Source organism: Oncorhynchus kisutch, linkage group LG11, assembly GCF_002021735.2.
Source record: "Oncorhynchus kisutch isolate 150728-3 linkage group LG11, Okis_V2, whole genome shotgun sequence".
NCBI classification, from domain to species: Eukaryota; Metazoa; Chordata; class Actinopteri; order Salmoniformes; family Salmonidae; genus Oncorhynchus; species Oncorhynchus kisutch.
Window position 1 is genome coordinate 27,825,497 of NC_034184.2, and position 18,513 is coordinate 27,844,009.

Consider the following 18,513-nt stretch of genomic DNA (forward strand, 5'->3'; position numbering starts at 1 on the left):
CAGTGTGTGTGTGTGTGTGTGTATGAGTGTGCATGAATGTGTCGTGTGTGTGTGTGTGTGTGTGTCTGTCTGTCTATGTGTACACTGTGGGGTCGGTGCAGCTGTAGGTCTCCAGAAGAGCTGTAGAGACTTGCCAATATTTTCATTCCCTCTGCAGGCATTTCCGCACGCTAACAAAGGCCTCCCCCAAGTGATGAAACCGAGAGGAAGCCACTTTTGTGAACAGCCACAACGGTTCTGGTTTGTGCACTACTGACCTGAGCTGACACGCGCACACACACACTTCCTCTGTGGTCTCTGGTAAAGGAAGGATATGTGTGCTGTGCTGTAACGCTGGTCATGATTCTTCAGAGTGCCTGGCTAGTAGAACTGTTAGAAAAATGTCACATGTTGATACACACACCTCCACAAAAAGCAAGGCCCAATGCAGACGTTTTTATATCAATATCAAATCATGTTGGTTGGCAGCTGGACTTTTTTCGGCATCCCAAATGGCACCCTGTTCCGTATTCATAGGTTGCAAGTTGCATTGCGCCATCGTTATGAACGTTCTCTTGAAGACTGCCGATCGACTGAACGTTCTCTTGAAGACTGCCGATCGACTGAACGTTCTCTTGAAGACTGCCGATCGACTGAACGTTCTCTTGAAGACTGCCGATCGACTGAACGTTCTCTTGAAGACTGCCGATCGACTGAACGTTCTCTTGAAGACTGCCGATCGACTGAACGTTCTCTTGAAGACTGCCGATCGACTGAACGTTCTCTTGAAGACTGCCGATCGACTGAACGTTCTACTCGCATCTCAATTGATGATTTAGTCCAAAGTTAATTACAGTGGCTTGGAAATGCAATGGCATTTATAAAGTAGGTGAATAATTCATGGAAATAACTTTTTTCATCATTGTAATGTTGTCAGATTGACTTCATAATTGGGGAGAGCGAGATTGAGGGGAAAGCCATGGGTTTTAGCAAGCTAACGTTAGCATTGCTAAAACAATCATTAGCCCCGGTTAAGAATGACTGGACACCACTCGACTTTCAGGAGTCACTATGGAGGAGATTTCTTTAGAATGTTCATAACAATGGTGTGAACGAGTGACGGAGGTGCAACCCATGAATGTAGTGCTCTACTTTTGACCAGAGCACTATGTAGTGTATAGGGTGTGCACTATTTAGGGAATAGGGTGCCATTTGGGACACATCCTCTGACACACGCTCAGCCCCATGAACACAGTTCTAGCCTTCTGGAGAAAATAACCTCTCTAATTACTGGGTCTGACTTTGGTCCTGGCCACAAAGAGGGAGGGAGAGAGGTGGAGGGAGGGAGGGAGGGAGGGAGGGAATAAGCGAGATGGAGGGAAGGGAGAAAGCGAGAGAGGGAGGGTAGGAAACAGACAGCATCCGCCTGTGCATTCCTCCATGCTGTGTCATTCCGGTGCAGTGTTTCCCTTATACTGTGGTTTTCTTCCTGCAAGGCGGAGGGAGGAAGGGCCCAGGGCGTCTGATGCTACATCATCTAGGCCCTGCACACACCTAGGCTGGTTAAACCAGACTGAATGCTGCACAGCTCACCATTGTTTCACTCTAGTCTGGTTTAACCAGGCTAGCAGACATCAATGTTTACTATTGTAATCAAGAGCTTGCAGGCGGAAGGCAATAGATTTGGCAGCGGAGCCATGGAGTTACTCAGAGGTGACAAAGGGGGCTGCATTGTGGTCTTGCTGGCATGACTGACTGACTGACTGGCTTGCTGACTTAAGTCCTTGTTTTGAGAGGGCTTGTGAGCCATAGCACTGGACCAAATTAAGTCATCACTCTTTATATGAAGTGCCTACTAACATTCTTCAGTTTACTGTAAACAATGGATTGTATCAGTGAAATATATAGTGCCTTCAGAAAGTATTCACATCCCTTGACACTTTCCACATTTTGTTGTTTTACAAAGTGGGATTAAAATGGATTTAATTGTAAACAAAACACTGTAATGTCGAAGTGAAAGAAAAATTATAACATTTATTAAACATTAGTGAAAAAGAAACACTAGTATATCTTGATTAGATAAGTATTCACCCCCCTGAGTCAATACTTGTTAGAAGCACCTTTGGCAGCGATCTCTCAGGGCTTTGCACACCTGGTTTGTACAATATTGGCCCATCATTTTTTAAATGTATTCTTCAAACTCTGGTTGTTGATCATTGCTCGAAAGCCATTTTCAAGTCTTGCCATAGATTTAGAAGCCGATTTAAGTCAAAACTGTAACTAGGCCACTCAAGAACATTCAATGTCATCTTAGTGAGCAACTCCAGTGTAGACTTGACCTTGTGTTTTCGGTTATTGTCCTGCTGCAAGATGAATTTGTCTCCCATTGTATATTGGAAAGCAGACTGAACCAGGTTTTTCTCTAGGATATTACCTGCGCTTAGCTCTATTTCATTTCTTTAAAAAAAATCTATATCCCTAGTCCTTGCCGATGACAAGCATACCCATAACATGATGCAGCCACCACCATGCTTGAAAATATGAAGAGTGTTACTCAGTGATGTGTTGGATTTGCCCCAAACATAATAATTTGTATTCAGGAAAAAAAGTTAATTTCTTTGTCAATGTTTTTGCAGTATCATGTTTTGGAATATTTTTGGTTTTGTACAGGCTTCCTTCTTTTCATTCTGTCATTTAGGTTAGTGTTGTGGAGTAACTACAATGTTGTTGATCCATTCTCAGTTTTCTCCTATCACGTAGGGCTGTGACATTCATGGAATTCCGGATGACGGTTATTGTCCAGCCAAATAACCGCAGTCACCGTTATAACTGTTCAAATAGATGCATTTTCTCTTCTCCCCCGCTCTGGACTGCATGTGCTGCCATAGAGATAGAATGAGTAAAACGGGTGTCCCCTTTCAAGTCCATTATGGCATAATGGGTGGACTGGTGGCCAATGCGAGTGTACCCATGAGAGCAAAGCAGGAAGTGTACTAATTAAATGTTAATTAAATTTAGCAGACGTGCTTATCCAGAGCGACTTAAGTGAGTGCATACATTTTCATACCTTTTTGGTACTCATGCGATAGACCTCTATGTCCTGTGATTTGTTGATTCAACTCAACGTACATTACAAAAAAAGACATTCCATTGTGTCAGCCACATTAGTTAACATCATTTGAATTAACATTCTACATTACCATAAATTATTGCATCACAATACCAGGCAGCCATTGTGAGTGTGCCTATGAGTTTACCAGTCAAATAGATGTGGTAAAGAGGTCAATGGAACGCAGACCATGGGGGGTAGAAGAAGAACGCTAGATTGGCTCACATTTAACAAGTCTGATCTAACAAAGTGGACATTCATTAAATCCGTCCTGATTGATGTATTGTAACAGGCCCACAATGTGGTTACTAAAGTTCAATTTTGATATATTTGGCTGTTTTCTCTGCATTGAGAAGTTTTACCTTTTCAGGTTTAGAAGAAGTGAATGCTAAATGCTAACTCCCGTTCGTATAAGCTGGTAGCATAGCTAGCATACAGAGTTAGGAAGGACACCTGTATCTTTGTAATGACTGAGTGTATTGATACACCATCCAAAGCCTAATTAATAACTTCACCATGTTCAAAGGGATATTCAGTGTCTGCTCCTTTTATTTTTTTACACATTTACCAATTTGTGCCCTTCTTTGAGAGTCATTGGAAAACCTCCCTGGTTTTAGTGGTTGAATCTGTGCTTGAAATTCACTACTCAATTGAGAGACCTTACAGGCAATAAATTATATGTGTGGGGTACAAAAATCATATTAACCACTATTATTGAACACATTTTTTATTCTCAAGGCAGCTGTACTCTCCTCACACATCTGAAAGGCTTATATTTGATTTCAGAAAGAGACGAGCCCTCAAAACAAACATTCAAGATTCTTTAAACCAACCAAGGTTCACGTCGTTATTCACATATTTTCTATGTTCTCTCTTTCTGTTGTGTGTGGTGCCTATCCCATTCCCTGTACACCGATCTGAAATAGACTGATCCATTCTCAGTGGAATACTGTGACAATGACATCACACATGCAGCCCGCTGTGCTGCAGCTGAAAGTACTTGAGATTCAGAATGGAAGACTTACACATTGCTTTTTTGACATTTTACTTTTTAACCTCTCTCTCTCTCCCACTCTCTCTCGCTCTCCCTCTCTCTGCAGTGTAGTCTAACATCTTGGTGCTATGATTAGTAATGTGCTCCCAGTGTCCTTGGAGCATAGCCTAATAAGCTCCGACACAAACACACACACACTAGTTCCTGTTTTTGATTTCCCATTGGTTCGATGAACGAAGCCATACGTTTCCTGACAGGTAAAACAGAAAGAAGTGAACATTAAAGATCGGAAGTGAACATTTTGCCTCTACTGGGAACGTATATATATATTTTAGTTGCAGGGAAGTTCTGAGAACATTTTACTATGGTTTTCCTTCAAGGTGTCACATATACTCCCTCTCTGGCCTCTAGGTCATCAGGCTTCTGATTATCCTGCTCACCTGTCACCATCGTCTCACGCACCTGCACCTCATGACACTCACCTGGACTCCATCACCTCCTTGATTATCTCCCCTATATCTGTCACTCCCCTTGGTTCTTTCCTCAGGTGTTATTGACTCTGTTTTCATGCTGTGCGTTGTTTGTGTTTCGTGTTCGTCGGTTCTTTTATTTATTAAAACACTCACTCCCTGAACTTGCTTCCCGACTCTCAGCGCACTCGTTACACAAGGTTTTATTAACGTTCTGAGAATGGAAACTATAGGTTATTTGAAGGTAATTAAATAACGTTCTGAGAACATTCTCTAAATGTTGTGAATGTTTTGAACAAAATGTAAAGGTTCTTTAGAGGTTTTTGAATAACTTCCTTAAAACTTTCACTGAATGTTCAATAAGAATTTTCCTAACACTTATAGTTTAGTTTGGGTGAACTGTTTGAACTCCAAGCACAGATTGTAATAGAATGAATAGAACGGTATCCTCATTCCTGTCAATTATGGCATTATGGGTAGACTGGCGGTCATTCCGAGTGTACCCATAGGAGCAGGAAGTGTGACAGCGTAAAGCAAACCCCTGCACTGTGTGTGACTGTGAGAGCCAAGTCTTGCATCTCACTCATCTCAATATCTGCGGTGCTGCTCGTGGCAACATTCTTCATCCATAACCGTAGGTTACATGGTCATGTGGTAATTGTGCCAGCCCTAGTGTGTATGTATGTAGCTAGTCCATGACTGTCCCATTAAGAGATTTGCAGATAGCAGTTTGAGACAACCAAAAGTTGAGCAGCAATAGTCTTCTCTAATATACAGTTGAAGTCGGATGTTTACATACACTTAGGTTGGAGTCATTAAAACTCGTTTTTCAACCACTCCACAAATTTCTTGTTAACAAATTATAGTTTTGGCAAGTCGGTTAGGACATCTACTTTGTGCATGACACAAGTAATGTTTCCAATAATTGTTTACAGACAGATTATTTCACTTATAATTCACTGTATCACAATTCCAGTGGGTCAGAAGTTTACATACACTAAGTTGACTGTGACTTTAAACAGCTTGAAAAATGCCAAAGAATTATGACATGGCTTTAGAAGCTTCTGATATGCCAGTTGACATAATTTGAGTCAATTGGAGGTGTACCTGTGGATGTATTTCAAGGCCTACCTTCAAACTCAGTGCCTCTTTGCTTGACATCATGGGAAAATCAAAAGAAATCAGCCAAGACCTAAAAAAAAAAAAAATACAGACCTCTACAAGTCTGGTTTATCCTTGGGAGCAATTTCCAAATGCCTGAAGGTACCACGTTCATCTGTACAAACAATAGGATGCAAGTATAAACCATGTGGGATCATGCTGCCGTCATACCGCCCAGGAAGGAGACGCGTTCTGTCTCCTGGAGATGAACGCACTTTGGTGTGAAAAGTGCAAATCAATCCCAGAATAACAGCAAAGAACCTTTTTATTTACCTTTATTTAACCAGGTAGGCAAGTTGAGAACAAGTTCTCATTTACAATTGCGACCTGGCCAAGATAAAGCAAAGCAGTTCGACAGATAAAACGACACAGAGTTACACATGGAGTAAAAACAAACATACAGTCAATAATGCAGTATAAACAAGTCTATATACAATGTGAGGTGAGAAGGGAGGTAAAGGCAAAAAAGGCCATGATGGCAAAGTAAATACAATATAGCAAGTAAAATACTGGAATGGTAGTTTTGCAATGGAAGAATGTGCAAAGTAGAAATAAAAAATAATGGGGTGCAAAGGAGCAAAATAAATAAATAAATTAAAATTAAATACAGTTGGGAAAGAGGTAGTTGTTTGGGCTAAATTATAGGTGGGCTATGTACAGGTGCAGTAATCTGTGAGCTGCTCTGACAGTTGGTGCTTAAAGCTAGTGAGGGAGATAAGTGTTTCCAGTTTCAGAGATTTTTGTAGTTCGTTCCAGTCATTGGCAGCAGAGAACTGGAAGGAGAGGCGGCCAAAGAAAGAATTGGTTTTGGGGGTGACTAGAGAGATATACCTGCTGGAGCGTGTGCTACAGGTGGGAGATGCTATGGTGACCAGCGAGCTGAGATAAGGGGGGACTTTACCTAGCAGGGTCTTGTAGATGACATGGAGCCAGTGGGTTTGGCGACGAGTATGAAGTATGAACCTTGTGAAGACGCTGGAGGAAACTGGTACAAAAGTATCTATATACACAGTAAAATGAGTCCTATATCGCCGTAACCTGAAAGGCCGCTCAGTAAGGAAGAAGTCACTGTTCCAAAACCTCCATAAAAAAGCCAGACTATGGTTTGCAACTGCACATGGGGACAAAGATCATACTTTTTGGTGAATGTCCTCTGGTCTGATGAAACAAAACTAGAACTGTTTGGCCATAATGACCATCGTTATGTTTGGAGGAAAAAGGGGGAGGCTTGCAAGCCGAAGATCACCATCCCAACCGTGAAGCACAGGGGTGGGAGCATCATGTTATGGGGGGGCTTTGCTGCAGGAGGTACTGGTGCACTTCACAAAATAGGTGGCATCATGAGGCAGGAAAATTATGTGGATATATTGAAGCAACACCTCAAGACATCACTCCGGAAGTTAAAGCTTGGTCGCAGATGGGTCTTCCAAATCGACAATGACCCCAAGAATACTTCCAACGTTGTGGCAAAATGGCTTAAGGACAACAAAGTCAAGGTATTGAAGTGGCTATCACAAAGCCCTGACCTCAATCCTATAGAAAATGTGAACTGAAAAAGCGTGTGCGAAATTGCAGGGTGCCAAATACAAATCAACAGAATTCTCATAAATCAAATTTCTCAAACATACAAGTATTAGGCACAGTATTAAAGACACACTTCTCGTTAATCCAGCCACAGTGTCTGATTTCAAAAATGCTTTACAGCGAAAGCTCCACAAACGATTATGTTAGGTCACCACCAAGTCACAGAAAAACCCAGCCATTTTTCCAGCCAAAGAGAGGAGTCACAAAAAGCACAAATAGAGATAAAATGAATCACTAACATTTTATGATCTTCATCAAATGACACTCATAGGACTTCATGTTACACAACACGTGTATGTTTTGTTCGATAAAGTGCATATTTACATCTGAGTACGGAGCTCAGAGCCCAAACCAGCCAAAAGAAATATCCACCATGTTGCGCAGTCAACATTAGTCAGAAATAGCATTATAAATATTCACTTACCTTTGATAATCTTCATCAGAATGCACTCCCAGGAATCCCAGTTCCACAATAAATGTTTGATTTGTTCGATAAAGTTCATCATTTATGTCCACATACCTCCTTTTGTTAGGGCGTTTGGTAAACAAATCGAAACGCGCGTGCAACTTCCAGCGGAAAGGTCTGACGAGAATTCCAAAAAGTTATATTACTGATCGTAGAAACATATCAAACGATGTATAGTATCAATTTTTAGGATGTTTTTATCATAAATGTTCAATAATGTTCCAACTGGAGAATTCCATTGTCTGTAGAAAAGCAATGGAACGGGAGCTACCTCTCATGTGAATGCGCGTGACTGAGCTCGTGGCTGCTAGCAGACCTCTGACTCATTCCCCTCTCATTCAGCCCCCCTTCATAGTCGAAGCATCAAACAACATTCTAAAGACAGTTGACATCTAGTGGAAGCCTTAGGAAGTACAACATAACCAATATCCCACTGTATCTTCAATAGGGGCTGAGTTGAAAAACTACAAACCTCAGATTTCCCACTTCCTGTTTGGATTTGTTTTTTTGCCTGTTATACTCACATACATCATTCAAACAGTTTTAGAAACTTCGGAGTGTTTTCTATCCAATACTACTAATAATATGCATATATTAGCATCTGGGACTGAGTAGGAGGCAGTTTACTCCTGGCACGCTTTTCATCCAAAAGTGAAAATGCTGCCCCCTTTCCCAATGAATTTAAAGGCAATACTACCAAACACTAATTGAGTGTATGTAAACCTCTGACCTACTGGGAATGTAATGAAATAAATAAAAGCTGAAATAAATAATTCTCTCTACTGTTATTCTGACATTTCACATTCTTAAAATAAAGTGGTGATCCTAACTGACCTAAGGCAGGGAATGTTTACTAGGATTAAATGTCAGGAATTGTGGAAAAACTGAGTATAAATGTATTTGCCTAAGGTGTATGTAAACTTCCAACTGTATATTAAAGGTGTATGGAAACACCAGGCTTTCAAACACCAGCTAACTGTAACTGTAAATGTCCATATTTGCATTGATGCATTATTGGTAGGAGAGTTTTGGATTTACTGAGACCATGACCTCTGTGAGCATACTTTTCTGGTGTCAAACCATTTATGAATACATGATACATTTTGAAAGCTGAGAAACAGCCATTTTAAAATAATATGACATGCAATAGCACCACATGACTCAAATGGTAATCAGTCAAGAAGAAACACCTGTGAAAATGTGTATCTTACACCCTTTTTTCCCAAACAACTGATATTTACCACACTTCCTAATGAATATTGGGAAAATCTTCCTTACTTTGTAAGGGTTGATAATCTGAAATCAGAATTGTAATATGATTTACTGTGAATTAATTACATACGTTTTAGTTACCGGTTGTATTTTTCTAGAATTGTATGGAATTTTCTGTGATCAGACACTTTCTTGGATGGTATACATCTGGATGGTATATTAAACACATACAGTACCAGTCAAAAGTTTGGACACACCTACTCATTCCAGGGTTTTTCTTTATTTTGACTATTTTCTACATTGTAGAATAATAGTGAAGACATCAAAAAGATGAAATAACAGATATGGAATCATGTAGTAACCAAAAAAGTGTTAAACAAATCAGAATATATTTTATATTTGAGATTCTTCAAAGTAGACACCCTTTGCCTTATTGAAAGCTTTGCACACTCTTGGCATTCTCTCAACCAGCTTCCCCTGAAATCCTTTTCCAACAGTCTTGAAGGAGTTCCCACATATGCTGAGCACTTTTTGGCTGCTTTTCCTTCAGTCTACACTCCCGAGTGGTGCAGCTGTCTTTTTGATTACTACATGAATCTCTTTGCTCAGCTTTACTTCATGATGTTTTTCATTCCTCTTTAATCTCTATTTATCTTTTATTAGAAACTATGAGAGTTCAAAAGGAGTCCATCTTCAAGTGGCTATTGTTTTAGACTCAATCTGAAAGGCTTCCTGACAACAACAATCAATCTGAAAGGCTTGCTGAACATTCAGCAATGTTTCTGTTTCATATTTGGTGACTATTGGTCATACTTTCTCCGTTGCTGTGTGGGGTATTGGGATGGGAGAGGGTTGAGGCTTCTTCCGTATAGAAATGTCTTGGACAGCTGATCCAGTCTGTGATTGGCTGTTAACAAAAATCAAGTGGGATTTGGGAACTAGAGGGGCTGCTCTAATCCAAACCATGGGCCAGAAGCCTCTCTGGACACTACTGTACTTTACTACTACACCAGGATCCAGTTTCAAAGAGTCTCGATGAAACGAGTAAAACGCTCCTCCAGCATGCCACAACAAGATACCAATACTTTGATGTTATCGCAAAAAAATATATATATATTTTGATGGAAATAAAAAGTGACAATTTACAGTTGTTATTGTTCGTCTTTTGGAAGATTATGGAAGATCATATTTTACTACTAACCTGTCCGATAATAGTTACCAACGACAATGTATGCATCATCATAACATCCATCTACAATGAATTATGGTAAAGAACTCTCATTGAATTGTCATGCCAAACATGTTTGCAAGAGAGCAGAAACAGACTCAGACTGGTACCCAGGTTTGTTCCTCCTGCCCTGTAAAGTGTTGCAAAATGATGATAACTTTCCCCAAATCCAGAGGTTTTCCAGATATCCTGGTTCCAGGCTTACGGATTTCCTGCTTATACCCTTCTGATTCAGAGAATTTTCCAATCCAGGATTACTAAAAAAACGTGGGAATTTTGGGAACTTTATCGGAATTGTTCAACCCTACTCCTGTACCAAACCTAATATTTTCTACAGGTTTTGTACTGAGTGGTCCTAATATGTTCTCTGTTTTCTGTTCTTCATTCCAGGCGTGTTTTATGATTGATGAGGAAGTAGCGAAGGCTTTGGTTAATAGGAAACACAGGAACCTCCCTCTCCGCTGGTAAGACATGGTGATTTACGAGCCCTCTCTGCTCATCATGCACAGCATCTGCTCTCACAGACAGACACAGCTGCATCCCAAATGGCACTCTATTCCCTATTTAGTGCACTACTTGTGCCCAGATGGAGGGACTTTAAAGAAAACAGAAGCAGTCCTGTTGGGTTTTTATGCTTGTCACAGACTTTGGAAATTGGGGTTGATGTTTGAGCAACCAGAGAGGACAGGCAAATTACCATTTTGATTGGTATTGTTTTGGCTAGAAGAGAGGGGCTTTGACAAACTATTGCTTGACACTGTCCTTCCCTCCACACTCGACAAGGCATCTGTAGTTAGACCAGCCGCACCCTTTAGCCAAATGTACATCAAAGAAACCATCATCATAGAAGAAGCATCATCGGTCCTTTGTTATGGTTGATTTAAAGAGGGTCACATTTTGGTTGTTTACATGAGAGTAACAGGGCCAGTATTCATAAAGAGTAGGAATGTTGATCTAAGATCAGGTTCCCCCAGTCCATATCATTTCATTCATTGTAATCTAAAAGGTACAACTGATCCTAGATCAGCACTCTTACTCTAAATAGGGGCCCAGTCCTATTAGAAGCTAACCCAGATTACTCTCCCGTGAGTCCTGCAACGGGTGTAGGGTGAAGCATTATCCTGGGTCAGTTTTGATTTTCCCCACTAATGATTAAGGTTTGGACTGGGGAGGGAAGCTGATCCTAGCTCTGTACCTAGGGTAAACCCTGGAGCTCTGAAACGTGAACAGCCTTGTAATTGCCAATGTTGAGCCAATTCTCATTTACCACCTCTGACTATTGATCTGTCTCTATCAATACCAATATCAATCTCCAGGAGAAGGCTATGGTTGGGTCCAAAATCACACCCAATTTCCTATATAGTGCACTGGGCTCTGGTCAAAAGTAGTGCCCTAAATAAGGAATAGGCTGCCATTTGGGACGTGGTCAACAACAGAAACCCCAGCTGCCTAGTTTCTCCCACCAAGTAATTGCAGCAGTAGAGAGCTAGCGTGTACCTAGCAAACAATGGAAACATGGCTGAATACAGAATACACACAAATGATCCTTTCATTACATGAGGGTATAGAGCAGTATACACACATTGGATGTGTTAATGAGTGCGATTCATTCACAATATGGAGCTGTGTTGCTCTTTTCTTACCATCATGGTACTGACCATTCTTTCGGTGAGTATTCTTGCTGTGTTAATTACAGTGTTAAAGGATGCAACATCTTTGTGTAGAATGTGTGTAGAACATCATCAGTGTTTGTGTACATGTGATAAAACATCAAAGGCTGGAAGGTGAATATCTTTGGTGGTATTTTCACATTCTGCATTATGCTAATAAAGGGGAGGAGCCAGATTACGAGAAGAGGGAAATATGAAGGAAGAGAGATGAGATAGGAGGAGAAGGAAAGAGGGAGAGAGAAAGACAGATGGAGCCTGAAGTGAATAATAGATGCAACCTGTGATTTGTGAGAAGAAAAGAAAGGAGAGAGGCTGAGAGAAACCTCAAGTCATGCATATCATATTACGCATTTTCCCGTTACCACATTTTATTATCTTGTGTGTCTGTATGTGTGCAGTCACATTAGCCAGGATGGTTGCCGAGCTCTAGTGCTGAGCGATAAAATGTATTTTTTTGTGCGGATATTAAACAACTAATTGACCGATGTCGGTTCAATTACTTGAATTACATTTAGTTCGTTTTTTTGTGTGAGCTCAATGCGCTGCTTCTCTAGAGAGAAATCTAATTATTCACAAGAGAAATTTAGTCAAGAACTATAGGGGCGTGGGCTGAAGGGAGTTGTAGTTTTCATTAGTCAAATATTCAACCTAGTTCAGCGATGAAACATGGTAACTAACTACAATGACCATAATCCATTGCGCACGTCCCAGACTCGGACAAAGACGGACAGCCTACATCCAGACCGCGTGAGAGAGGATTGTACAGAACACAATGACGAGAGGGATAGAGACAGTTTGTAAAGTAGCTCTACCCGGTTGATAGTTGTGGTAGTTGGTAATAAGCAGTCTTGAAAGTATGCCTTATTTACTTTGAAGATCTATTACAATTATTTTGTCAGACAGCTCTGCAGCATACTAAGCAGCTACTAGCTAGCCAGATAGCTGTTAGCCTAGCTAAATAGGATGACTCAAAGACAGTACAGTATGGGGAGCACAGAGATAATGTTAGATAGTTGTCTTGCTGGCCTCTAGTGTCTGAGCAGAGCTGGGAATGAAGGAATGAAAAACGAAGTAATATATTATTATTTATAGTAATTTCCTAATTTTCTATTGATGTCTACCCAATGTGGACCTAACAGAGACAATGGAAGTTTTCAATATTTTGACAATTGAATGTTCAGTATTTTTGGCTGTGGAATTCCCATTAAAAAGCCGTAAAATCATTTTAATGTCATTATTTCATAATATATTTAATGTTTCAAAAAATTATCGTAACCAAAATCAAAAAACGTGATTATTTTTTAAGAACCGGAACATAACTGAACCAACTTGGAAAAGCACTAGTTGCACAGCACTGCTCTGGAATGCCTTGTCTGGTATTTCCTGATTCTTCATAAACACACTGCGAGTGTGTCTGTGTGCATGTGCGCGCCTGTGCGTATATATGCAGATTGGATGTATTTCAGAACTGCACTGTTGACTCACTGCTCTGAAGAAACAGCCTGTTTCTGTTAGCAGCTATTGGCTATTGCACCATCTCACAGAGGGAAGCTAGTCACTGTATCAGAACGAATCTGAATGAATAACATCATTTCATCTAAATGAATAAAATCATCTGATTATGCCATGTGTTCTATTTCTACCTCTCTCCAGTCATTTGGTATTCTGATAAGTTGAGTGATAGTCAGTGATACTGCGTGTGTATGTGTGGTACTGCGTGTGTCTGTGTGGTACTGTGTGTGTATGTGTGGTACTGCGTGTGTCTGTGGTACCGTGGCACTGTGTGGTAATGTGTGTGTCTGTGTGGTACTGCGTGTGTCTGTGTGATACTGTGTGGTACACAGAGCTGTCTTGATTGAGAGTCGTAATGCGCTCACTGCGTTTCACAGATTAGTAGGTCATTTCTGTGTCAAACTAAAAAGATTGATAGAGATTAAAAAGCAGTGTTGTCCGGTTATCCAACATGGCCTCACACAGACTAGTGTGTGTGTGTGTGTGTGTGTACTCCCGCATGTGTATGTGTGTCGATAATACGAGCACACGTGTCTGTGTGTCTGCTCCGTAAATGTGTATGTGAATAATGGGGTCATTCTTCAGCCTTCTTCTGTGTGACTGGGCCGGTACAGTGGTGTGGTTTCCCCTCCTGAGGCTGAGAGCCAGAGAGGGGGAGCTGGAAATAGCTGTGCCTGGGTCAGTAGCGCCACAGATGGGCCTCGGGCCTCTCTCTCCCCCTGAACAGTCTGCCTGGATGGAGGTGCTGTCAGACAACCAGACCACCTTTTATCCAGGTCACATCACATGAATGATGAATAGGCTTCATTCAGTCAAACCAGGGTCGTATTCATTAGTGAAAAACGTCGCAAAATATTTTTTGCAATGTCTTATTGAACAAATTCAGGTAGGCCCCTCCCTGTTTTAGCCTGTTCACTTCCGTTTGGTTCCGTTTATTTTGTGTACTGTAAGCCCCAGGTAGTCTCCTCACATATGTGCAGAAGTAGTATTGCTGATGTTGTGGTATACATGTTGTATTCCATTTGGATCTTGGTTCATCATAACCTAACAACTTGGATAAATATACAATATTGATATGAAGACAATTGTTATGCATATTCAAATCACACTCAATACTAATTTAAATGAAAGGGGGTCCTTAGAGCTGGGAGCAGAAGCTGTAGTGTACTATATTGTAGATGGTTGTGTACTGTAAGTAGGTAGCCTTGACCAAGCAATTGATTTGGAGCAAGGGCAGGTATTGCGTGTCACTCTGGAACATTGTGTCATAATGGGGGTCACACACTCACACTTGCACACCGGGTCGCACATACACACACATGCACACACACACATACACACACTGGTGCTGGATCTGAAGATTCAGTCAATTGGGTTACATTTGTTTATTGAAGGTGAAAAAGCAGCATGGTTGAGCCATGGGATATGGTCCCAGCAGCATTCGTAACCGAGCAGACTAAATCAGATTATCAAGCATACAGTTAAGAGGATTATTTCAGATATTTTTTTCATTTTTTCATTGGCCAGACACAAAATCTGCAATAAAAAATATATTATTTCAATTTTGTTTTTACTGTCCGTCTGTTTGTCCACCATTTTCTTTTGTCATATTTCCAATTGATAGGGTAGCCATTTTGAACTTGGTCAGACGTTTTTTAAATGCCATGTGAATTGGGGTTTGTGTGCATTACAAGATCATTATTTAGCCCATCCCTGTTATAATGAGCCCAGTGAATCACGCACACATGTTCTAATTTAGCGTATACAGCCTGTACACAGTCCCAGGACAAGGCTATGCCCATTAGTAGTATTTATTCGTGATAACAGTATTTGTTAAAGGAGAGTGTTACAGCATTACAGATGTAACAATATCCTATTTCACGCATGGATACAAAAGCTCTTATGCATGTAGGCTACAGTACCTGCATTGGGATAGCAGCTAACCTGTTAGCTTCTGATATCAGACTGTGTACTTTGATAGCTAGGTGTGCGTCCTAAATAGCACCCTATTCACTATAGGGCTCTGGTCAAAAGTAGTGCCCTATATAGGGAATACAGTGCCATTGGGGACACACACATAGCTAACAAGCTCTGTAATCAGATCCAACCTAATCTGATAACTGCTTTTACAAGCTACCAGTTGTTGTATTTTCATGTGGAGAGGTAAGAGTGTTTGCAGAGCAATAGAGGGTAGATCTATCTGAAATGTCAATGGGGAAAATTATATTTTTAAATGTCAGTGTCAGACATAATCACAAGGTAGATGTACCTAGTGCTATATGGATACAACGTGTGTGTGTGTGTGTTCTGCAGCAGTGAAAGGCTGTATGTCAGCGCCACGGGGCAGTGAGACACAGAACAAAGCCTTAGTGAAGTAGCCTGCTAATAATCTGAGGGCCTGTATAATGTCTGGAGACATTCTTCCCAAAACGGTGCACGCACAAGCGCGCATGTCTCTCTCTCTCTGTCTCCTTTCTGCCTGGTCTGCTGCAGAAAAGAGGTTAGCAGAAGTAATTTGTCAGGGGGGGATGGAAGGGGGGAATGAGGCAAAGGAGGAAAAAAGGCTGAAGTGGCCAGATTGAGTGGAGGAAGAGAGAGCAGCTCTTACAAGCTAACATGTGGGCTAGTTCTGCTTCTCAAAGAGAGAGAGAGAGAGAACACACACACACACAGTAGTATTGCAATCTTTAGAATTGTGTATAAAACACAAGCACTTCATGACCTATCGTTAGGCTGGACAATAGAACGAGTCAAAATTCACCCAAGGCTGAAAAACAGCAAAAGAACGTTGGCTAAGCTGGAACACTAACACGAGCCCATAGCAAATGAATGGAATTGAACGTTCAGAGCCTGTTTTGACTGGAGTGATGCTTAGAATTCCATTTCTCCTAAATGGCACAAAATAATATATCCTTTTTATTTTACCACTACAATCTGTTCGTCGGACAAAACTGGAAAAAACAACTTGTGTAGAAAGTAAACATCCTCGATGGTATCAACTGTGCTTATGTCTGCGTAATGAGAAAGTAGGGGAAAAATGCAAACCTCTTACTATTTCTGGTCTAGTGATCGATGACAAACGAGCTTGCTGCCCAGACTAACATAATTACTATGAGGAGATTATCCCGATTAAAATGGTGCCCGACTAGAAAAAAACTAAATATACACATTGTGAGAAATTTGGCGAAATTGACAGGCATACCTCTACACAGGAAAACAATGGGGGGAGCTCAGCGTTCCAAGGGAACAAAGTATTTTGGGGCTAGCATTTGATGACAACTGAGCTCGCTGCCCAGACTTAAATAATTAGAAAGAGGAGATTCTCCCAATTAAAATGGCGTCTGACTTGAAAAAAATCTAAATATACACATTGTGAGATATTTGGGCGAAATAGACAGACATGCCTATATTTCCCCTATAAGAAACAATGGGACGACCTCAGAGTACCATGAGTCATTTTCTGTTGTTGTTTACATTTGAACTATAAACGACGTGAGCAGGTCTCATTGCCAACAATAGTGAAGCAGGCATCGTGACGTTGAACAATAAGCTGGGAATAGAACTTTCAGAAGGCGAGTTGGTGCCACGGTGCTCAATAGAACTAATGGAGCTGGCAGGGTTAAAAATGCCCTAAAATAAGGCCTGTTTATTCGTGATTACTTCAAAAACGACGGCAAGCAGCTGGGAAATATGGTCATATTATGAAACTGGGCTCCATGGCGGATGCAAAGAACTTGTTTTTATCAGAAAAAAAGCGTTGTTAAAAATGTCATGTGTCCAGCCTACTATCGTGATTCTCCACAGTAAATCCTCCTGGCACGCTGTGTTGTGTTGAACCCTTCCTGCCTCGCTGTGCCACATGACCAGAGCTGTATAGAGTAGAGGAAGGGATGTCCAGTTCTGTCTGGCTCTGACTGGGACTAACCTAACGCCACACATAACAGGGATAAAGCCGCTTTCACCAGGATTATAACGGCCCGTCCCTGTACTGTATACCTCTCTATATCTGGGAGAGAAGAGAGAGCTGCACACCCACTCACCACAGATCATCTTTCATCTCCAAATCTGCTTTGGCTACGGGGGTGAGGTTGTGTGTGGGGGGAGTACACATACAGGCAGGCACAAAAGCAGACACACACACACACACGCTTGCAGCTGTTGCTGATGATGTAATCTCTGATTCGGACTGCCTTTTGTTTCACAGACTGAACATGGAGCGGAGTGGGCAGCGTTATGGCTGTCTTACAACACACACACACACCCACGCGCTTGCACGCACACAGACAGCATGCACGCGCACAGACAGCATGCACGCACACACACACACACACAGAGAGCATGCACGCACACAGACAGCATGCATGCACACACACACACACGCACACAGTCATATGCACGCGCATAAACCTGCATTTGTTGACGGAAACTCTGGAAAGGGTCCTAAGTGGAGTATTGAGTCTCGGACAGTATCTGAGCTCAGAAAGCTGGCATTTCACTATTTATTCCACATGAACTCTCTCATGGAAACACCCAACTACAACTATACAACTACCTGAACACACTATACAGTAATTATCCTCCTCTTCACCAGACAATTGACACCTCACAGTCATCTGTTGATTAAAATCATGAGAGGGCTGAACAACATTCATAAGAGTATATGGACGTAGGAGTATTCACAAATATTTCAGTTAAACACGGCTTTGAAACTAGCATGATCATATGGAACCTACTGTCCACCTCTGACCCCCCCGCTTGAGTCAGAGCTGGAGTTGGTGGTTTGAAGAGCTTAATTGGCATTGTGTGTGTGCGCGCGTGTGAGTTTAAAGGAGATGAGAATGTTGACCGCATAAATAGCTGTGTAGAAGGACTGTGTGTGTGTCTGTATCAACAAGATCTCATAGTTTCTCATCCGAAATTTGACGTATTATGGATGATTTTTACTCATTCATTCTGCGTGGTTACAGGGTTAAAACAGAAACAACTCAAAGGTTAACAGTATAGGCATTCATTCCGAGTGGTTAAGGTTAGGGCTATGGTTTAAGGAAAGCTTAACACCAGAACAGCCTGGCCTTTCAGCCTACAATACCCGCTAGAAAACGTGGCCGGGCATCTCCTTTAGCATCGG

General features: G+C 41.3%; 1 protein-coding gene across 5 annotated transcripts in view; it reads left to right on the forward strand.

The window, feature by feature from the left end:
• Positions 1 to 18,513, forward strand: part of LOC109898885 (zinc finger MIZ domain-containing protein 1) — a 195,076-nt gene that overhangs the window by 97,689 nt on the left and 78,874 nt on the right. For 4 of the 5 annotated variants that reach the window (XM_031835561.1, XM_031835565.1, XM_031835564.1 and 1 more), the window contains exon 3: positions 10,594 to 10,667. The exons of the other annotated variant lie outside the window; for it this stretch is intronic. The gene's annotated coding sequence lies outside the window, so the exon portion shown is untranslated. The remainder of the gene's footprint in view (positions 1 to 10,593; positions 10,668 to 18,513) is intronic. 5 annotated transcript variants of the gene reach the window in all.